The sequence below is a fragment of the Achroia grisella genome, unplaced genomic scaffold (genome assembly GCF_030625045.1).
Source record: "Achroia grisella isolate CSIRO2021 unplaced genomic scaffold, CSIRO_AGI_Agris_v1 utg515, whole genome shotgun sequence".
Classification (NCBI taxonomy): domain Eukaryota; kingdom Metazoa; phylum Arthropoda; class Insecta; order Lepidoptera; family Pyralidae; genus Achroia; species Achroia grisella.
In genome coordinates this window covers 2,782,594-2,806,651 of record NW_026712908.1, presented here as the reverse complement: position 1 = coordinate 2,806,651, position 24,058 = coordinate 2,782,594, and the positions used below count along the sequence as shown (strand labels likewise).

Here is a 24,058-nt window from a genome sequence, read left to right as displayed (position 1 = left end):
GCGGATCTCCTCATTTCTGATTCGATCACGCAGAGAAACTCCGAGCATAGCCCTCTCCATTGCCCTCTGAGTGACTCTGAGCTTATTGATGGGGCCCATAGTTAGCGACCACGTCTCTGTTCCGTAAGTCATCACTGGCAACACACATTGGTCGTAAACCTTCGTCTTGAGACACTGCGGAAATTTGGACGAAAAGATATATCGGAGCTTCCCGAACGCTGCCCATCCGAGTTGGATTCGACGATTGACCTCTTTCTCGAAATTGGATCTACCTAGCTGGATAGTTTGCCCTAAGTATACGTAGTGATCGACAATTTCGAGTGTAGAATCACCGATTTTTACGGGAGCAGGTACGACATGGACGTTTGACATAATTTTCGTCTTGTCCATGTTCATTTTAAGACCTACTCCTTGTGAGACTCTACTGAGGTCTTCGAGCATTTTGCTAAGGTCTTCCAGGGTCTCAGCCATGACCACGATATCGTCGGCAAATCGAAGGTGATTGATGTACTCGCCGTTAATGTTGATGCCCAGCCCGCTCCAGTCCAGAAGCTTGAAGACATCTTCCAACGCAGCGGTAAACAGCTTTGGCGATATAACATCGCCTTGTCTGACACCTCGCTACAATTGGATAGGCTTCGAATTCTGGTCGTGGAGGCGAACTGACATAGTGGCGTTTTCATACAAACATTTCAACGCTTCGATATATCGATAGTCAATTTGGCACCGCTGGAGAGACTGTAGCACAGCCCACGTCTCGATCGAATCAAAGGCTTTTTCATAGTCCACAAACGCCAAGCAAAGTGGCAGGTTGTATTCTTCGGTCTTCTGAATTACCTGCCGCAGCGTATGAATGTGGTCTATGGTACTGAAGCCTTTTCGAAACCCAGCTTGTTCGGGAGGCTGGAAGTCGTCAAACCTGCGCGCGAGACGATTCGTGATGACTCTCGAAAACAACTTATAAACATGGCTCAGCAGTGTTATGGGTCTGAAATTCTTCAGAAGCGATTTGTCTCCCTTCTTGAAGAACAGAACCACCACACCCCTTTGCCATGCTTGAGGCGTTTTGCCCTCGAGGATGACGGAGTTGAATAGCTTCTGGAGGATTCGTAGAACAGGTCTACCTCCAGCCCTCAGAAGCTCAGCAGTAACTCCATCATCGCCCGGCGCCTTGTTGTTTTTAAGTTGTTTAAGAGCCATACCAATCTCGTACAGGCTGACGTCCGGGATATCTTCGGTATAGTGTCGGGTTAATTTGGCTCTAGGGTCTTTCGCCGTGTTGTTAACAGGTGCCCGTGTTGTCGTGTATAACTGTCCATAGAACTTCTCAATTTCCCTCAAAAGTTCGGGTTTAGACGAAACGATCCTGCCGTCATCCGTCCTAAGTCGCGTCAGCTGGCTCTGTCCGGCAGCCAGATCCCTGTTAAAGACTTTTGAGCCCTTGTTTCTCTCAATAGCCTCCTTTACACAATTTGTGTTAAAGTGGCGTAAGTCACGAGTCAAGGACTTAGAGATCTGCCTGCTAAGTTGCCGATACTGAGAAGCGTCAGTCGGAGACTGCAGGACCATACTTCGCCTTTCATCCATCAATTTGAGGGTAGAGATAGATATTTTTCCGGTTCTTTCTGCGCGGCGGATTTTGAAGTGCTTAGACCCAGCCGCACGGACAGTTTCCACGAACCTGTTGTTGTAATCGTCCACGTCAACGCAGTCACCAAGGCTTTCGAAACGGTTTTGCAATTCTAGCTGAAAGCTTTCGGGGTTTTGGATCTGTATAGGTGTAGAGCGGAACGTAGATTTCATCAGTCGGGATCGTTCGAGTTTCAGATTCAGATTCAATGTGCCTCTTACAATCCGGTGATCACTTCCAATTTTGACGGCATTGATCACAGAGACATCATTGAAAATCTGTCTTCTCGTTGACAAGATAAAATCTATTTGGTTTTTTGTGGCACCATCGGGACTAATCCACGTCCATTTCCGGTGTTCCGGCTTCCTGAAGAAGGAGTTCATCATAAAGAGGTTCTCCTTCTCCATGAAGTCGGCCAGCATTTGACCTCGGAAGTTCCGATCACCGATACCAAATTGCCCCAATCTCAGCTCATCACCGCTTCGTTTGCCCAATTTTGCGTTAAAGTCCCCCATGATAACGCTATAATGAGTCTTTGTACTATGTATGGCTCTGGAGATATCCTCATACATAGCCTCAACCTCATCGTCGGAGTGCGTCGAAGTTGGAGCGTACACTTGGATGACCTTCAATGAATACCGTTTGGTAATTCTGAGTATCAGGTACGCTACCCTAGTCGACACGCTCTCGACCTTGATAACATTATTCACAAGGGACCTGTGGACGAGGAACCCGACACCGCCTTGGGACAGTTGATCGCCCTCCCGGAAGTAAAGCAGATTGCCCGATTTCAGGACTATCGAGTCCTCCCCTTTCTTCGGACTTCAGATAATCCCATGACATGCCAGTGCAATCTGCTCAACTCTTCCTCCAGTTCAATTAACTTTTCGTCGGTCCGCAGTGTTTGAACGTTGTATGTTGCCAGGGCCAGTGGTCGTCGTTTGTGGTAGCCTGGTCTTACCCGGAGATGCCCCGCCGTTTCCATGACCGCTACCATGATCAAGACTAGCGGGGCCGCCGGGGACTGGGGGCCGGGGCCTTGGGTGTAAATTCATTTGGGGGGATATTGCCATAATCGCCACGCTTGGCATGCGGGTTGGCGATCGCAGTATGATGGTAGGTACTCAGTAGGACGCTGCTGCCCGTCCACTGGTCGATGAATCCCTTAGTCGCCTTTTACGACACCCACGGGAAGAGAGGGCGTGGTGCTATTCTTACAGCGACACCACACGCTTCTATTACATGATGCGCGTTTAAATTCATAATAGATGTCACATTATTTTATAATAGTAGGAACTAATTATTTATTGGTGTCTAATTGAGTGCTCACCAAAACATTTGTGGTTATTATTTTAATACATATTGCATTTTTACCAAGGAAACCGGGACTGACACTCCTAAACAGAGTTTATTGATTAACTTATCTAGGAGGCTGTTTATATAAATTTTATTTAAAACCCTATTACAATAGTAACCTTTCTAAGATCAATAAATTTCATTTCATTCATTCAATCTGAATGTGGGTGGGATGACGGGACGGACTCTTCTGTAACCGCACGGTCTGTGAACATTTACTTTCAAAAGTGTGAGGATGAATTCCCTGTCGATGGCGAGCCGTGTCGTATTAGAGGAAGCGCGTGGAAATTCCAGCAGGCACGTACCCAGGGGAATTAGTGGGCGCCCATAAATTGCGTCGCATAATGCAGTCGCTGCGGATGAATCCCTGGGGCGCGCCGCGGCCCGTGCGTTGGCTACTATCCAACTGACTGGCTAAGTTATAAGCGAAAAGCAACGTTTTTAAATATTAAAAACTTTGCTTTCCGCATCAGCATATACTGAGTAACATACATACGATATTTGATCGTTTTTAGGCTTGAGATGTTGTTGGGTTTTTCCTAATTTAATATATTTTATTATATTATAGTCGTTTATTATTGTAGCCATTGCCTTCAAAAATATTTCCATATCATTTCAACATTTTATTACCTAGATAGTCATATTTGTAATTTTATTGCACAACCAAAAATGTACCAATTTAACTTTTAGATAAAATAAAGGCTAATTGTTAAGATTATTCTATATTTAAGTGAATAGATTTTTTTAATCTGGTAATCGCTGAAAACAATTTTATTTAAATCAGTTTAATGATTAAATAAAACATTGTAGAATTGGCGTCCTTAATGCTAGTATTATTCTTTACCAGTCAACCTTTAGATTTAACAGTAAATATTAACAATAAAAAGATAGGATATACACTTACAACTTACATTTTTATAAGCTTCTTTTTAATTAATTTTAATTATGGACCAAATAAAACGACAGATTATTCTAAAACTTAGGACAACTACTTGTGGCTTATTTACAGGAGCATTCAGTGTTTAAAAAATTGATTTCATTTAAATTAATCGCTTATTGCTCATGACATAGAGTTGTAAATTTTAACAAAGTGTGTGAGTGACCGTAAATAGTTGCCATGTGTAGTCTTCTATACATTATCACTATAATATTTGCGATGAGTTTGTTACAATCCGACGATGGGATTTCATTTTGTTTTATCGCGGAAGTATGGACGGTTGAGTGGCAGTGGGATTTATTTTAATGTTATAATTATATCGTATATAGAAGTGCAAGTTTGTATATTTATAATATAACATTATAGTTTGTATAATAAAAAAAAAGTTATATAGGCATTGTTATAATAATACAAAAACGTTTTTTTTTTTGAAAAGATATTCGATCATACTAAAATTAACATTGTGAAAGTGTGTTTGTGTTTTTTGGGACTAAACGCTTGAAACATGTAATAATATCACGAGAATAGACATCACCAAAAGTAGATAAATATGTGAGTAACAGCTAGTGTTTTAATATTTTTGATATGATTCTATTGAGAAAATAAAAAATCTGCATCGAAAGGCCTGTTTTCATTAATTATTGTATTTGTTTCAATATATGATTTCAATGTTTTTAACTGTGTTATTTTTTTTTTTTTAAATAACAATTATACTATTTAACATTTTTTTTCTACAGTGGAAGTCATATTACGTGTTTGAAGCGCCAATGTAATGTCAAAAGGTACAGGTTAATAATTAAAATTGAATGCAATAAGGCTATAAATTATACCAAATGAGTGCACCGCGTTATCAGAGAGTGCAGGCGAGCGCTACTATGGTCAGAGGTTGCAAACAATGGCTGCATTCAAAATAATTAAATTAATCCAGTTACAATTGAAATCGTAAATAATAGCCATCTCCATAGCCAAATATATATAAACATAAACAGATATGTTTTCTATAAACGAATTGACATTTAGAATATTTCATAAAAATAATAGAGAATTATCTGTTACCGTATGTCTTTGAAATTATAAGGTAGATATCTTAAATTCTGCGTTAGTAAATTGAGTATGAATACTATTTGTCGTCACTCCATTCTATCCTAAGGATGTCTTAAAAAACTAATAACCTTATCTTGCACTAAAATAAATAACAACTCCCAGAGTTGATTTATTTTATTTATTTAGTGAAGTAAATAAAACGTACAGTAGAAATAATAATAATATCGACCCACTCAATTGACGCAGCACTATTTAATCCTAAATTAAGTACCTAGTACTTGTATTATTAAGTTGTTAGTAGGCAGCCAACTAAATGATAGAAACATATTTTTTTAAGTAGATATATAGTAAATTTATTCGTGAAACTTACTTTTTTATTTTACACCTGGGATCATACTCATTGCGAGTATAATTAAATACACTTATTGTTGTTTTTATTGACTTTATATTTTTTATATAAAAACAGTTGTACTTAAATTTATATATATAAGGAGAGAATATATCTAATTACCTATAAATTTATACAGCAAAATTTACGTAAGATTTGTTTCTCTACACAGAAAATATCTTGACCAATACAAACAATCATACTGATGAATACAAATGTTTGTATCGTGTAAGGAATTAAACCTCCGAAATCGGAAATCGCCTTACTTCCGAAAAGTAATTTCTTCCTTTTTAACAAATATGTGTGTGACAAGTGAATAGAACCTGCGACCATCGGAGTAAGACGGTGGCCTAAACTGTTAAACCATAGAGCAACGGAACAAAACCAGTATAGGTATTAAATATCCATAGACAATACCGCAACAGCTTATTAGATAAGTACTATAATTTACCATAAACAATATACAACGTAAGCTATAAATAATTATATAATAGACAAAATGGAAGTAAGCCTTTAAGTTCTGGTTTCAAGTTGGCAATGCGAATTTATTATCATTTGTCTGTTTAAAACTTATCGCCATTAATTATTAACGAGACTGGTACAGTATCCGGATGGAATCACGTTTTTTATAATGCGTATAAAAAACGCATTATAATTTGTATAAGAGACATTGATAAATGGACAATTAAACCACAAGTGATAAGTAAAGTTCTAATAATACTTAAATATCATTCAATACCATTTATGCGTATTATTTCAAAAAATCTATAATCAAGATAGAAACATCAACATTTTATATTAACCAGTGGTGTCCTACTGGTGGTAATTCGACTATAATTAGTTGAAATTATAAGTTTGAACATTATTAAGTATCTATTTTTTATTGATTTAATGTATTTTTTGTGCCTAATTTAAAAAAAATATATTAGCATAGCATTCCAGTTATAAAAACAAAAAAAAAAGCGGAGGTTAGACGATATTGTATTGTCAGTTCTTTTATGTTAAAAGCTGAGCATTTCTTTGAGTTGGTGGGAGAGTATTAGTAAATTCATTTCATCAGGTAAAATTACAAATACAATAAATTCTACCTAAAAATCTAATAAGTCCCCATTAAAAATAATATCTTAATTATCCTGACAATTGTAATACTAGTAAAATTTATTTAAAATTTCATTTTACGTTGTTAGAAATAGAGTATGAAATGAAATGAAGAAATAGTTATATCAAAACACCATTTATGTAAGTAAATAAATATATTACTACGTTAAGTCTAGATTTATCTGAGACACTAGCCTCCTCTCATGGAATTACGTAAACATTTCTAAATAAATATCCCGTCGATTCGGTGCTAGATTATTACATTTTCCTCTATGATAAATATTGTAATGAACAAGCGGACAAGGGCTTCAACACTTTATGGTTAGCGGCAATAGATGCGAGCTACGAATCTATTAGAATAGTAATAGGAAATTGTTGTTTTAAAGACCGTCTACTACAAATATTACTAAGTGTCTGTATTATAATAACCCATTTTATAAAACTATTTCTTTTAATAGTAATAATAATAATAAACCAGAAATTTCACATAGTGGCAAGATTAGCAGAGCTTCTGTTATGGGTACTAGGAATGTGATATAAATACTTTTTTTTGTAACACATACATACATACATATTATATATAGAAAACACACATACCAATACAAACAAATATACTTACGAATACAAAAGTACATCTTAAATACAGCAGTGTGCTAAACCGCTATATCACAGATGTCATCAATTATGTTTTCTTTTATAGTAACCTCATAGAGGTCAATAAGCTGACGGCCAACCTGATGAAAAGGGGCAATCGTCACCTAAGTATATGCACAGTACTAAGGATATCACGTCATCATTTTGTGCTCATAGATCACTTCTGAGGACTAAAGTGTCATTCCTATAATTTCCTTGTCAACTCACACTTTAAACAGGCCTTACAAAGTCAACTGTTTTAGGCAGAAATAGGCGAGACAGATTATGGGTAATTATTGAAACGATTTTGTATAAATTCTACCTTGGCTGAAAAAAGGGCTCTGGTAGCGAACTGGAATGTTACATGTAAGTGTAAATTACAAATTAAAAACAGCACTTTATTGACTACACCTTAAAGCTTAATGTTGCGAGTCAAACTATTGAGAGTGTATTGCACACAAAATAGATATCAATTAATGACTAAAAAGCTGAGATAGTTATAAAAAATACGCACCATAAGTATGTTACTTCATCAACTGTATTTTATAAGTATATTTTGTAAGCAGAGAGCTCATAACATATCATTAATTGTGATAAATATTTAAAAAAGCACAACGCGTGATGCAGCACTTATATTGTAAATTTTTGATTTTTATGTTTAGTACCTATGTATGTATTTTAGTATGATCTTAAGACAATTTGAAATTAAAAATAAATTACTATACACGAGTATATGCAACATTTGTAATTCTAAATGTCCATAAAATGAGTTAAATTGAAAAAACCTTCTGGAGGCATCCCTTTGAAAAAATACCACTATACGCAAACTTAATTCGACATAAGTAATTCATTGAATTGCCAAATTTACTTTAGAATTAAAAAACGTAAACTATAAAGTTTTCTTACATTTTAGATACTCACCTGAGCTTTTATAAACTTCGACTAGTATCTCAAAATGTAAGAAAAAAACTAGTTAATAGCAATTTACATATTTATTTCTGTAAGTAAAACGAAAAAAAAAACAAGGACCTATAGCAGAACCATAAAAACCAATTAGCATATTTGATATTTTAATAATAAAAAGCAACATAATTATTCCACAAAACATTAGGAAGTATTTCAATACATTGTTATTAAATCAGTCAAGCACTAAATAGATGTTGGCTCTTGGACTTTAACGTATAGTTTGTTTATAGTCCAGGCATGTTGTCTCGAGTAAATTGTGCGTGTAATGTTTACCTCAGTGCACAAAACAAGAGTCAATTAATTTGAATCGCTTCCTACAATGCAACACGCCGAGTATGGAAAACCTATCAGGTTACAGCACAAATAAAATATGTACGTATTTATGTTTGTGTGGTAACTAGTGGTCGCTTATTACATTGAATGCGGTAATATTTACAAAGTAAATACATAGTAATCTTATAATAACTAATTATTGTTCTGCCTGGACCAGAGTCAACTGCTCTCCATCCTAAGTTTGCCTGGAAGAAATCGCTATTTAGCGATAAGGCCGCCAATTGTTACCTCTGTATATTTTTAATTATGTAATTGTTTTTTCTTTTGGTGCGAGGGACAATAAAAAGTGTTTTCATTTCATTTCATAATAAACGAAATTATTTAATTTAAATTACACTATCTAATGCATAGATATATATATATCCGTCATAAATATATAATAAGTAATGAAGTGTCTACCGCCAGCGAGTTACTATGTATGTAGATCAGTTAACGGAGTTCTATCTATAAGGATATAGATAAATACAATAACGTAGCTGACAGACCCATCATGTAAAAAGTACCATTAAAATTACTTTTACTAGGGTTTTTTTGTACTAAAAAAAACCAAATAAATAGCCGTAGATTAAATAGCACAAGAATGGATTAGAACATCTTTATTTAAATTTAAGCACTTTTATATAATCATACATATTTTTTTTATTTTATCACTTAATCGAAAATCTGTCTCATCACTACTCACAATAGGTCTGCTCATTTGATTTGGGGCTAGATAGTGCTTTACGTGTTGTTCCGAGTTATCAGTGTTATTATATACATCCTTTAACGATGAAATATATAGCAAGAAAAGAGTAACAAAAATTAAAGAAATTAACAAAATAAAATTTAGTTTCAATATAAATTCAGTTTATGGCAACTATACATTTAAGTTTCCATTTTTCACAGTGAATACAATAAAATCTTTCAATTCAAGACAAATAATAACATTTTATATAATATAGAATTACTTCATAAACATCTCATTTGAAATATCGGGCACACTGTGTGGGATTTTATTATATGTATGAAGGTCGTATTTATTATTTATGTTATATTTTTTTTTTATTTGGATAATATTTTAAGAAATGTGTTACATATGAATGTGGATGGTTATAAGGGCAGAGGCCGAAAAAGAGATGGATGTACTGTGTGAAAGATGATATGGTAAGAAAGGAAGTAAATAACGCGATGACTGCGAACAGGGATGAATGGAAGCGAAAAACATATTACGCCGACCCCAAATAAATGGGATAAGGAAGAAGCAGATGATGTTATATTATTTTTTTTGATGATAATGGAATGGTGCACTCGCTAACGGTTTACGCTGGCGGGGCACCAGTAGAGGATGATAGGATGAACATGATGTCAGGTCAGTTAGCCCATCGTGACAAATTTACTTGGAATTTATCACGATGATTTCCAGGGGGAACCGCATGGAGGTCAACCTGACATGGTGCATTGCTAGTAATGGGGTCATTAGTCCACATTACTAACAATCTCTTTCCTTTGATATAGGTGATAGGGGATCATACTAATTATACGACCCTGGTTCGCATGGGTATTTTTGTTATATGAAAAAAAAACCTTAACAAACTATAGTATACATTAAACCTTCCTGAGCAAAATAAATATTATATAACTAATCTTTATTAAAATAAATCTAATATAAGCACTTTTAAGTAGTCCTTTCTTACCCATCCAGTCGGAGTCTACACAAGCCTTCATAAAATTAAAAGTGGAATGACTTATTTATGATAAAATATCATTAAATTTTTAGTATAAAAAAATATATATATAGGAATTAAAAAACTTATCTTGTAAATTTATTGCATTATCAACTTATTACACCCTTCAACCGAACAGCTTACTTAGCAGGTTGAAGTACATTAACCCACGCAGACAACTTACAAAGTCATAGCGGATAAGCAATTAGTTTTTATTTAAATTACGTTAACGTATCGTATATCAGTTTATTTCAAGCAGGTAGTACCAAAAATGAAGCACGTTTATAACAGTGTTAGTATTAACATTAGTTAAAACACAATGATAGGTCATTAAACTTGCGAATAAAGTTACCAAACCGGTTCCCAAGTTCATTCGTCAGAATCTGATCTGACTATAAAAAGAAATTTAAAACTGTTCATATGAATATAAAAGTTTTAAAATAAAGTTGAACTGTTTTATGGTTATAATATTAGGAGGGAAAGGGGTTGTTAGTTGTTGGGCATTAACAATCCCTTTGCTAGTAATGTTTCATGTCAGTTCGACCTTAATGCCCCTAAAAATCGTGATTAATTCCTGGTGAGTCCCTATGGGCTAACTGACCTGATCTTATGCTCATATTATCATGCTTCACTGGTGACCCGTCAGCGTAAAACGTTAGCGCAGACGGGTGTACCATTCCGTTATCATCCATTAAACAAAGCACTCCTTAATTTCAGTACTATATACTTCAGACACCACACTTTATTGGTATCGAGCGAGTAGTTAAGGAACCTTATCTATACTGACAAAATAAGTTACAAAAAAAAACTTGGTACCCATTTTTAACCACAGATCTGCGGTTAAATTAAATAAATTTTTGTTTAAGGATCGACATATTATGTAATTTAAGATATAAAAAAAGACATATTTTATTTTTAAATATATAATTTTACAGGTTACAGAGGTAATCTTAATCCTGTATATAAGTTGTTCATTGTTGTTGAAAATCGTGCAAGTTTCCAATTTAAGTTGTATAAAAAAATATGTTTAAATAAACGAAAAAAATTGTTATGGTTTCTCTACCTTACATACGTTTAGTCTGTTATTCGATTTTAAAACAGGTTAGAGTTACTAGAACTTAAAACGATCATTTCAACCATCATTCATTGGTAAAATCAAAATAGAAGAGTAACTACCCCGCTGTGCTGTGTGTACCGGACCGAAGCAAAACATGTTACGCGATACAAACTGCCCAACTTTCAACGAGTTTTATAATTCGACAACTGCGTAATCAATTGCTACTGACTAATCCAGAAATCTAGGTGTTTCTGACTGCTTATATATATGTTTAAACCTAGATATACGTATAATATTACTATATGTATAATTGTGTTCAATAACTCCCACTGAAGACTTAAAGTCAAAAAAGTCCTATATTATTATTTTACCGGATATAAAAGGATTTTCATAAAACTCATCACATGGTATAAGATAGCAAGCAATTCTGAAAATTTTTAAATTCTAAATTCGTATCTATCTAATTTAAACGTCAATGTTACGACTTATAGAAAATTTTAATATATTTCTACTATTATCTCCCCTAGCATACACAAATCATGATGCCATGTCCGTAAAATAATATTTCAATACATATCTTTTAAAAAAAACTTAACATGTTCTAAATTCAAAAGAGATTGTTGTGGAATTTTTTTTTGTCGGTGATGTCATCTCTTTCCAAATTTACTTAGAACTCTATCTACTAGTTTTAGAAGAAAACTATATAATTATAATATGTAAGTAGCATCCGCAGTTACTGGCAATTTTATAAGTAGGTAAGTGAGAAGGATCCTTAGAAATGTCACTTTACAGTTCGCCAAAGAACTTGCATGCACAAAGCTTTCGTCTCGACCGTTAACCTGGATGTTACCGCAAACAGATCCCTTTCCGTACACTTATGGCCAACTTAACAGTCTCCATTCTGCAAACGCTGCAATAAAGATGGCCGCAAGTATTCAGGTAGGTGTTATGGGCGCCAAATGGCATTCGCAATGTGCGTTTGGCGGCAAGTGGAATGTGTGGGCATGGGCCAAGGTTAATGCAGAACAGGAATGGAATTGAATCACTATGAGTATTATTTTTGTTCAATACGTTTTAATAATCTGAGAAGTTATTTCTTACTTTTTTTTTAGTCACTGACCTAATAGTGAAGTATGAGTGGAATCTGTGATATTTGATATAATAAAAAATGAGTAGTATGTTATGTTTTGAAAGATGTGAAGTAACTATATATACAGGACTACATTTTTAGGTTTTATTTTACTTATCTGTATTTGAAATAGAATTCAAATTTGTCTATTGGCTAAAGCTTTATTGAATAGTAAAAATATAAATATCTTTCATATAGTTGTTACAAATATATAATAATTTCATGTAGTTTAATAATCATTGTACAAATAAGTAGAGAGCGACATGATGTGATTAATGAATACGTGTAGGTATTATAACTACTTATTTTCTCTTAAAATTACTATTTTTTTCTGAACATAAGTGGAATGTAGTACTTAAATTTTACTTAACTTTAGCTTTAAGTATTTAGACACTATATAAAATCTACAAATTACATAAAATTTTGTCCCAAATTGTAGTAGAATCTTATTCGGCTATCCTTATATTCTAAATATTTCACTATTTAGAGAAATATTGTTTTGAAAATCCTTTAAAATGTACCTTAATACTTGAAAACCTAATTGGTTAGCTTTCATTGTTTCCATATACTCAACAACATTACCACGTGGGCAGTCACTATGGCTCGTAAATACTTCAATTTACAGCAGACCTCGAAACAAAGTAAAACAACTTTTGTGTTTCCTTTTCTGTGGCCACAAGTGTACTAACCTTTACTTACTAAAACAAAATATTACATCGTCCATTATTTAATTTAATCAATACTGAAGATTATTATATAATTGCTAGGAAATGGATAATTTTAATAATGCATTAAGAAACATGAACATTTTGTGTTATTAAATAATTATTTCTACATACATTGTACCGTAAGTTACTAGTGAAATATTGCATAATAGTAGGTACTACTGTATCAGCGCTTTAACTATTTCGGTGGTGAAACAACAATGAATTGTGTTTCTGTCTGAAAAGCACACACAGATACATGTATATAAAAAAAATATAGCATAAAATGAAATAAAGACGAGCTTCCTTTCCTAATACACACCTAATAGTAAGTGATTACCGCTACCCATAAGCACCTGTAACATCAGGGGAATTGCAGGTGATTAACCGACCTTTTGAGAAGACAAGATCTTTCTCAAAAGTTTCAATATCAGAAAAGTTTAGAAATATCATTATTGGAAGAGTATTCCAAAAGGTAGTTGTGAGTAGAAAAAAGTTTTTAGAAAAACGGATGATGAAAAGATTGGAGTGTGAAGGGCCGTCATTCACCCAGGTGATCAGGACGGTATTTTAAATTTTGCCGGGTTGTGCAATAGATATCAATAAAATGTGAGGGTATAAATATCGTTAATAAGGTATCGTTTATAACTGAAAGTATTATTATTGGACATTTACGCTAATTGGTAGTTCGACTATTAAATTTATGAATTGTGGTTTTACATTTCTATACCTAGTCTATATACTTTCTAACTTAAAAGGAAATAAAACTTAAAACAAAAAAATACAATGTTTGTCGTATAACGCGTGCCATTAACAACTTAGCAATTCATTATGATATTCTTATTTTTTATCGAATAGTGAGTATAAGATAATGCGGGACATCTAGTAGTAAGTTCATGCTCAATGAGCACCTGCACCACCAGATGAATTGCAGGTGTGTTGGCGACCTTTTAGAAATAAATTTGTTTTTTTATTAAAGAAATTTGAATCTATATTAATTTTATAAACAGGTAAAGTTTGTATGGTTGTTTGTTCGGGGTAATCTTCTGTTCTGTTGCTCCGATTTTAATAATTCTTTCACTGTTAGAAAGGTATATTATCGCCGAGTGCTAGATGTTATATAACATCATACTACAACCAATAGGAGCGGAGTAGCAATGAAAACTTTGCCAAAAATATTAATTTTAAGTGCCGCTGCATGCGCTTTGTAAACGGTTACCCAAAAATATATGTGTATGGGTAGATTATTAGTACCGTATAAGTTCTAAAATTCTACTACTGGAAGTTATTTTCATAATGTGGTTTTGCATGTCTAAAATTTTCAGAAAATCAAACTTATTTGTAGACACTCTCATTAAAATTTGAAAATCGATTGCTGATCCAGGTGGATCAGCAATCGATTTTCAAATTTTAGGTATGATCAAAAATTTTATGATAAAATTGATCTATGTATATATAATGTTATAAGGTTTTGTATTACAAGTGTACTTCGTATAATCCTCAGCCCTGTTTGTTATTTAAAGTTTACATTAGTTACATAAACAGTAAGTCTGTTGATAGCGATGTAGTCAGCATAATGGGATATAATTATCATGTGATTATGGCGCCAAAGTGTGGGTCTACGGCAGGCATTGATTTATGTGAGAAACTCAACGCTGCGTCCACGCTACGTAAGTAATCACTTTATCTAAGGTTTTTAATCTCGAAACTTATAGAATTATACTAATACAAATATTTATGACAAAGTGACGTTTTGTTTATTAGTTGATTTTATCAATAGATTAAGGAAAAGGCGAGGATAATAAAAGTTTAACGAAATCATGACAATTAAAATTAAATAAATTTGCTAACTTCATAAAACTCACAAACCAAAAGTCACAACGCAATCAAATATAGTTCATAGCTTATCGTTTAAGGAAGCATGATAATTATTAATAATAATTAAATAACTAATTGAAGAAAAAAATGTTTTACTTTTTTTAGTTGGGATCATTCAGCATTGTAGTACAGTAGGCACTTATTTATTTAAACCACGCATTCGAGAGAGACAGAAATATCTTTTCCACCAAAGGTGTGGTCGGCGCGGGATCGTTGTGTTGCTGTATCATTGTAGTGTAACAATAACTCAATGGCATGTCTAGACTTACTGAAATAGTATTAGTTTTATCACTAATCCTAATCACGCAACTTTAGTACTAATAAATTCAGTCTTCACCCGCAACTGGCGTGCACGCAATGCTTGGTGCTTTGAAACGATTAATACAAAACTTGACTAAGTTACGCGATGCAGATAGAAATTCCCGATGAAAATTACCAATTTCGGAATATAACTGTTCTCAATTGCATTTTGTGTCACAACTTAATAATGGGTTTTATACCACGACGAAATTACAGCTTGATAGGTTGATATTAACCATGATATAATTTATGTCCAATAATTACTATTTAAATAGATTTTTTTTAAATACAATAATAAAATTTTCATATTACTTGCATAGGTTATTGCAATAACGTATGTCAGACAATATTAGTAATATTATCACTATTAGCGTTGAAGTGAAAAGCAGTTGTGGTTGAAAAATATATTATTTAATTATAGGAGCACACATACGGCGGCAACCGTGGTGTTGCCATGTATAAAAAGATGCCATATTTATTGTTGACTTAAACAATCACTATGAAAATTAATAACCTATGAAATAAGAATAGAAATAATACTTCTACTGATTTCAATAAATCTTTCAAATCAGTTCATAACTATTATCTAAAATCTCATTTCAAGTCTGACTGTACTAATCATACAAAAAGTGAAATTTAATACTATTTGATTAGATATTATTGTATACTTATCAGATCCTATTGTAAATAGCTACATGTAAGTGTTCATATAGACACAAAAACTTACTTTAACCCTAAAAGTATATATATTTTGTTCCTTTGAGTTGGATCTTGGTACAAGGGTTAGAAAAATAATATTGAACTTAAGGCACTGTTATAGAATTATTAACACAAAATTTATCATATTGGCAAATACTACTATGGTTATATCAATGAATCGAATAAAAAATAAATAGGAATATCTTATCGACTCGTTAAGGTTTACTCATAACTCAACGAGAAATATGCATTGATCTCCATCAAATAAAGAACGGTTTATAGAGATACATTGCACAAAAAAATCGATTTAATGATTCGCTCTCCAATGATCGAGAAGTCGACAGACTGTACACTGAAACGAGTAACCCGGCTCGCTTTGAAATAGAATTGACAGCTGTCTTAGTAATCAGAAAAGCTAGGAAGTAGCACAATTAAATAGGCTTATAGAAAATAAGCCACTATATGGTCACGTAGAGTCGGCTTTCTTCATTTAAACGTTTCTTATCAGTCACTAGGTTATTTTTTATAATATTCCAATGCCATGAGAAACCGCTGGTCGGTATTGTAAATGAGCATATCAATTTCATGCCTTTTTAGTATGAAATTTGAATCAGATTACAAATTAAATGAATCGATTGCTTTTGTATTCGAATTATAAGTTATGAAGATGATTTAAGAATTGCGCAAACCTTTTACACTTTTTGTATAGAATTCATGCATTTTAGGGAGACCGTTATAAAAAAATTTATACTTTTTCCCTTTATATATTTACAGCAGTAAGAAAGCGAGATATTCTGAAAGAAAGTGTCAGTAAATTGAGAAAGGGCATGCTATGTTAGTTTGGATACTAAGAAAAAGTATCGGATGAAAGGGTGACGAAATAATCAGCCTACATCTATCCATACAATGAAGAAGTTCACTATTGCAAGACTTGAGATCTCTCAACTACAGCACTATTTGAGTTGGTGCACTGTCTGAGGAAAGAGTTAACTTTATTATACGTATCTAAAATGTATTAATAAAAATATGTATAAAGTTAAACAGAAAAATAAAAAATTATTTAAAATTGAAGGCTTATCAGTTTTTTAAATAGAGTAAAACAATACATGACCTATAAGAGATTGCTTATAACGATACGACCGCCTTTTGTAATATACTTTACATAGCTACGGTTTTTTATTGTCTATGCACAACAAAAAAACTTTATTAAGATGCAGGCTATATAGAAGCATAGAGAATACTTTACGGTTTTCCTGCTCTTCTATCTTGTAAAGAACATAATATGAAGTAGAAATTCGTTACCCACTATAGGAGACTCTTGGAGCTTATGATTAGAACTCATTAACTTAAGATATATTATCTTAGGCAGAGTGCAGATAAATTCCAAGTGTCCTGAAGACAATTGCCTGTAAAATAGACTTATCCAGTTTAAGATACTGGGTGGGACAGGTATTATGTTAAGGTTTATATTTTTTTTATAGCTAAGATAGGTTAAGTCATATTGTTAAGTTGCTACTAACAAAATTGACTATGTTGTCTGACAATAAATTATTATAATTATAAATTTACCTGTTAAAATGTCAACTAATATTTTATTAATGAGTCAGTATTTCTCTAAGAAATTCCAAAGAGAGGTAATGAGGTTGCGTGGGTGAAGTCTCGGGGAAGAGTTAATATACAGGATAACTAAGATTCCACTTGATATCCCATTAAAACACGGAAGCACTTACAGACTAATGGAGACGTTAACTTGAAACCCATAATACAAGTGTACGCAATTACGTATGTTAAATTTATGTCACCCCTACTGTTGATTGATGTTTCACTAAGATTTTTTTATGTAGCCGGTAACAAGCAGAAGACCCACCTGATGGTGAGCGGTAACCGTCGCCTATATACATAAATAGTACAACGGACATCACGGTATCATGCGATACTTGTGATACCACTGATGAGTTGCCATTACAGAGGACTTAGATGTCCTCTTATTCTGTAATTTCAGAATATTTTTAACACAATACTAACGACCTGAAAATATTTTGGTAACAAATTCTCTTCAACTATATATAACTGTTGAAACAATAATATATTTTTTATTTTGTAACTAAAATATGTATAGTTTTATAGTTTATTATCAACTCTAATTATATACCCTAAAATGTTTTCAAGAATTACCTTTTCTGTAAATAAAAACTGCATGAAAATACGTTTAGTATTTTTTGAGATTATAGGGAACATAGAGGGAGTTGCAGCTTTGTATATAATTTAATATCATCATCTGTTTCTTCCTTATACCATTTATTTGGTGTCAGCGTAACATGTTTTTCTCTTCCATTCATCCCTGTAGTCATCTCGTTATTTACTTCCTTTCTTACCATATCATTTGTATATAATTTAATAAGTGTAGATGTTATTCCTGAATGATCATTGTTGTCAAAAATGTTTTAGTACCTACATGGAATCGAGTTAGAAGCGAGAATCGTAAGTAGGTACCATAACTGGATTGTGGTTGTGGTATTAGATTATTTGCTTAGTGGCTTCGTATGAAAAACTGGTTCTATGCAAATTACGTCAAATTGCGCATGACTAACATCACATTCAGTTTAGTCGTCTAATAGGACAATAGAATAAGTAGGCTACGCTTACTCTAAGTGCAAAATTGGTATTTATGAGAAACAGCTAGACTAATCTTCAATAGTGAATTCCGTACCTAATTTAATATGACTAGTATTTAGACTAATATTAATTTCAAATTAAATTATTGTTATACATATCTAACTGTTTGTTATTTTAATATATCATCATCTTTACATGGAATAAAATGAAGTTGCTCCCGCTGTTTGTATGTAACGGATTTTACAGCACTTTTCAGTAATAGAAAAGTGATTCAATTATATATATAATGTTTGTATATGTATGATTCATATAAACCTTACTCTAGAAGTACATATACCTGAGCTGTGCCGGAGTTATCAGCTAGTTTTATGATAAAATGAGAATATAAGCACTATCCATGAATGTTTTAGAGTTAAATTATACATTTCATCAAGTGAAGTATTTCGTGCTTCAATTAATGTTATTAAAATCTACTTTAATTTAGTTTGCATGTAAACCTTGACTGTGGAGAGGAAGAGGACTAATGTCCACATTACTAATAATAATACTAATATGAACCCATTCGTAGCAATGTACTATGTCAGATTGACCTTAACACAATTTTCCCTGGAAACCATCGTGAAAAGCTCCTGATGAATTTGTCCTGATGAGCTAACTGACCTGACCTCATGCTCCTCTTATCATTGTCCACTAGGGACCCGCCAACATAAACAATTAGCGCAAACAGGTGCACCATTCCATTATCTTCCCTAAAAAATTCCTAACTACTTGATAATAGTAGGTTAATATTCACATCTTAGAAAATCGTAAGGTATTAGCTAAGCTAGCAAAACAAATTGAAAATATTCTCTAATTAAACTTGTAATACATAACACTTGCAACTATATTTACTGCTGCAGTTCTCCATTATTAAACATAAATGTCAGGGAAACATAACTTTACTTATTATCGCAAATATGCATGAATTCCATTGAATAACAAAACATAAATCTCATAATATTAATGAAGGCGTAAATCTTACGTCAATCCCATAGAAAATGGTCGGTAAAGTCTCAAGACAATACACACCCATAAAATTTTATGAAAGACGCTTTAGAAAGTAAAATGTCTTGAACTTATTGACGAAATGTCAAATATATAAGAACCTAACCCTCGCTAGGATTTGAGTAACACTGGACTATTGCATAGTAAGAATTACACTGACTATTGTTAGAGGATTATAAGATAGTTGAGTAATACTGTGTTTACATGTACATACAAACAGAGGAAATCTTTTATTTAAATAATAGGCACAAAATTATGACACCCTATGCTCACTATTTCAATCGTGTGATGGGACACCTGTTAATTCAGCATAATTATTTTTTTTACAGGAAATAAGACAAAGGTGAACTAAATGGCGGAAGACTGCTAAACTGAAATAATTTTTTGTCGACCCACAAATGCACTCATTCTTCTTCCGATTGCATTACCAGGGGGCAACCAGTCGCCAGCCGAATAAGTTTAGACTACAGTTTTTTAATTATGTATATTAATAATATCTTTTCTACATTTTTGACACCAAACAGTTTCCCTTGAAATTTGTATTTGGGTTCTCTAAATTTGTCTGAGGGATTCGACTGGATTTTAGAATATATAATAGATGTCTGGTTAATACGAAGACTAAGTATAAAGTGGTTTCGAACTTAAAGTCATATGCTGCAATCTCTGATTTATGCAAAACAATTTATTAATTAACCTGTTCAAACCGTTTCTAGTAAAGTAAACCTACTGTAATCTAAATTATTATCACAGCGATTAAGAACACATCATGGAAATCGTCTTCATCCTGTAACCAACAAGGTTTCATATTATTATGATTTGCTTACTATGTGTTTGTGTAATTATTTAGATTGTTGTATTGTTTATTAAATACCTTTATTGCCTTGACTGATGTCAGAATAGGATATACTAACTCTTTAAATAGTTTTTATTGCAAGAATATTATGTTTGGTTTTACATTTTGTTTTATAATTGACTATAATTTGTCTTAGTTCAGCTAACCATGTAAAAGGAACTTTTTAACAAATATTAACAATTTTGACAAACTCTACAAAAACATAATATTTGACTAAACACGTATTGACACGATGAAACTTACAGGAGAGTCAATTCTAGAATGGAATGGAAGAGAAATAGTTAAGAATTATGGTTAATTTCCTGTTTAAGGGCAGGAACATTATCTGAGATAAATTTATCATTACGTGCAATATAAGTATAATATTTATATTATATTTATAGTATATTATATAATATATTTATTTTTGCTACCAAATTGTTACGTTGTGATGTTAAGTACCTACTTATAAAACTATGTGTAATATATACTAAACGTCAAAACAAAATTTCAACGCCTTAAATCATTTTGTAATAAATTTAGATGTCCAAATAACCCCGTCTCCAATTAGATACTCAGCAGTACTAATAATAAACATCTCTAACAAAGTTTAAATTGTGATCACATCCGAAAACGGATAATGAATAACAAACAGGCTTTTTCCAATCGCCTGCAGCTGTTTGACACAAACACACACAGATAGAAAGTGTCGATGACCAGTAAACAAAAACTCTGCGACAAAGACACCGACGCCCGAGGTAGAGAAATTGATTTGAATTTGTCTCGTTAACAACCAAGCTCATTAGACCACAATCATGACCTTTCCCACGAATTAGGTACCTATGATGTGGGTGCAAATTTGAACAAAAGTGAAATTATTGATATTACGCAAGCCGATATTCTCGGCCCTTACGATTTTGATGTAGACGATATCAATTTACAGCAATTTGAATGTGATCCAGTGACGGTACGGTATCAGAACGTAGATCGAGACGTGACGAGAGTTCGTGAAATGATATCGTGATGGTGCATCGTGAGCTGATTGTCGAGAGGCCTTATTAAAACATACAGATGGTCGTCCCGAGAGATCTCCAACCCGGGGACAATAGCTTTACTTTCGTTTCGGCCTTTATCAACAAGGTCAACGTGCTTGATAAAGTGGACCGTTGTTCCAATGTTCTTGAAGTCGCGGTGGTTAGCGGTCGGCTTCTTTAAGTTCAGTAACCGAGGTCGAGGTAATGGTCTGGGAATATATGGATCATTTCTAACAATCAACTATATTAATTACAGCACCACAGTGTAGTTTCGTATGGCTTGACTCATTGAATTGATACATTGGTGGACAGTTATTTTTTTAATTTACAGTGAGTTTAAGCCGTTAACTGTTTTCTTTTGTTAAATAAAAGTCAGAGTGTATACAACAAATATTGTACAATTTGATATTGTACATACAGTATCTTGTATTGAATAGAAACTATTCATAAGAAAATATATTACAAATAATTATGAAGTAGATATATTAGCGTTATAATGTATAGTGATCTTTTGTACACATATGAAAAAATAATTATTGTATTTTAATTGTAAATAATACCAAAAAATCACAAATTATTAATAGTTAAGATTCTTTTCAGTTGTATAAAAATCAAAAACACAAACACACAACATAAATTCAAATTCGAAAATCATTTATTCATGTACGACATTTTAGCCGCTTATGAACGAAATAACAACATACAAACAACACACATCGATGTATATAATGAATCATACATAGGTGTATAATAAGTAATACTTAATATTGATTAATGATTTCTATTCAGAACAACAATTAATGTAATAAATGAAATGTTTCAAATGCGGATTAACTTGGTAAGGTACAAATTGTCGTCTGGAATTTAGTAGTTGCTAAGCTTAAATAAACTAAACTGTAATACAACGACATAAGATCAAACTAAATTATAATTAGATCTGATTGCAATCATTGCACTCAACGGTATGTTTTCAGATTGATAAATACTTAAATACGAGTTGCAATTATAAACCATTTGCGGATATTATTACGTGGCAAATTAAAATACTTCGAAAATATTTTTATATATGAAATAGCAATGACAAACAAGCTGGATAGTGGAACCCGATGTTTACATAATAACTAACTGACTCAGTAAACGTTTTGCCAAATAAATTGAAGTTCTAATATCGCTATAAAAACAGGAGTTGATCGTAAAAGGGTGATAATTTAAAGTTGTACAACTATGTATATTTTCAATGGTAAGTTATAATAAATTAATTAAAATTTTGTCAAATATTACAAAAAAAATTGGGTTGGGTCAACCTTATCATTGAGGGGTATGAAAAATAGATGTTGCTCGAATCTTAGATCTACCCGATATGTACATAAAATTTAAAAAAAAGTTTGGTAACAAACATCGCAACACGAGAATTTTATATTAGATAATGTTTCAGAATGATTCAGACAGCCATCTAGTCCCAAACTGTTCAGAGCTTGTGTTTTGGTACTAGACTATTTATATAAATACATATTTATATAATTTTTATAAATACAGACATAATATACATATAAAACACCCTGAGCACAACAAACAAACATACAAATGTTTGTACCGTGCAAGAAATTAGAACGCACGAAGAAAACCCGCGAGTATCGGAAGTAAGAGGATGCCCAAACCGCTAGACCGAAGTCGCCATAATCATGCAACTTACAATAATTGCAGATTATGATGTGATCTATCTCCTGCGTCGTCAGTCCTAATAGCTATCATCTACATTTTTGCATTTGAACAAAAGAAATATTGTTAGTTCAAGTGGTGTATAAAATTAAGAAAAATGAGGACTGCTAGCGGAACGCCCAAACTCAATGGAAGCTTAGATTCACAATATACGGAATAGGAAACGTGTATTTTTTGTTTAATGAATGTAAGTCAAGTGTGTGAATATGGCAAGCTCATTATACTTTAGGATTAGAAACTATGACTCTAAGTGGGAACTGGAGCAAGATACTCGATGCCATTGTTATATGAGAGGAGCGTTATCATTTCTTCTAACTTAATAGAAACTTCCCATTTTTTATTGGTCTACTCTTACTTTCTATATCACGTAATGAAAATATATTTTCCTTGACTAATTTCAAACGATCTCGATATTTGAATGCAAATTGGAATAGCTTCAATGTTATTGAAACAAACGAGGTCATTTGAATACATTAAATTGAATACACTATTGTACCAAATTGAAAAAGACATTTTAATTGTTTATTTTGTAGGTAGCTGCTATTTTAGGACCATCAAATTAGTTTATTTTAGTATTTTGGTTATGTCGTTTTTCTTTTATAGTAATTTATTTATCGTAAGATTTTGTTAGGATCATTATTATTTTCAATATAGAAAAGCGTATAAGTAGATGCGAATATTTATGACATTTTCTATCGAAGATTCTCTAAAGTTCGTGAATAATTTCAATCAAAACACTTTCCAATTTGCAGATTAAATATATCATCAAAAACATAAATTTAAATCTTAAAAAGATGCAAAATATGGTTTAAATTATAACGTGACAGTGAATCAAACTATTGAACAAATTAATTGGCTGATATCAAACTGGATATATATAATCAGATGTTAAATCTTTAATTAAATGCTAATAACGTACTTTTATAAAGGAAATGATAACAAGTTTGCTCAATTATAA

At 32.6% G+C, this 24,058-nt stretch overlaps 1 protein-coding gene across 1 annotated transcript in view; it reads right to left on the bottom strand.

The window, feature by feature from the left end:
* The window catches only part of LOC131846945 (uncharacterized), a 196,621-nt gene that overhangs the window by 47,444 nt on the left and 125,119 nt on the right, over window positions 1–24,058 (bottom strand). The window lies entirely within an intron of this gene.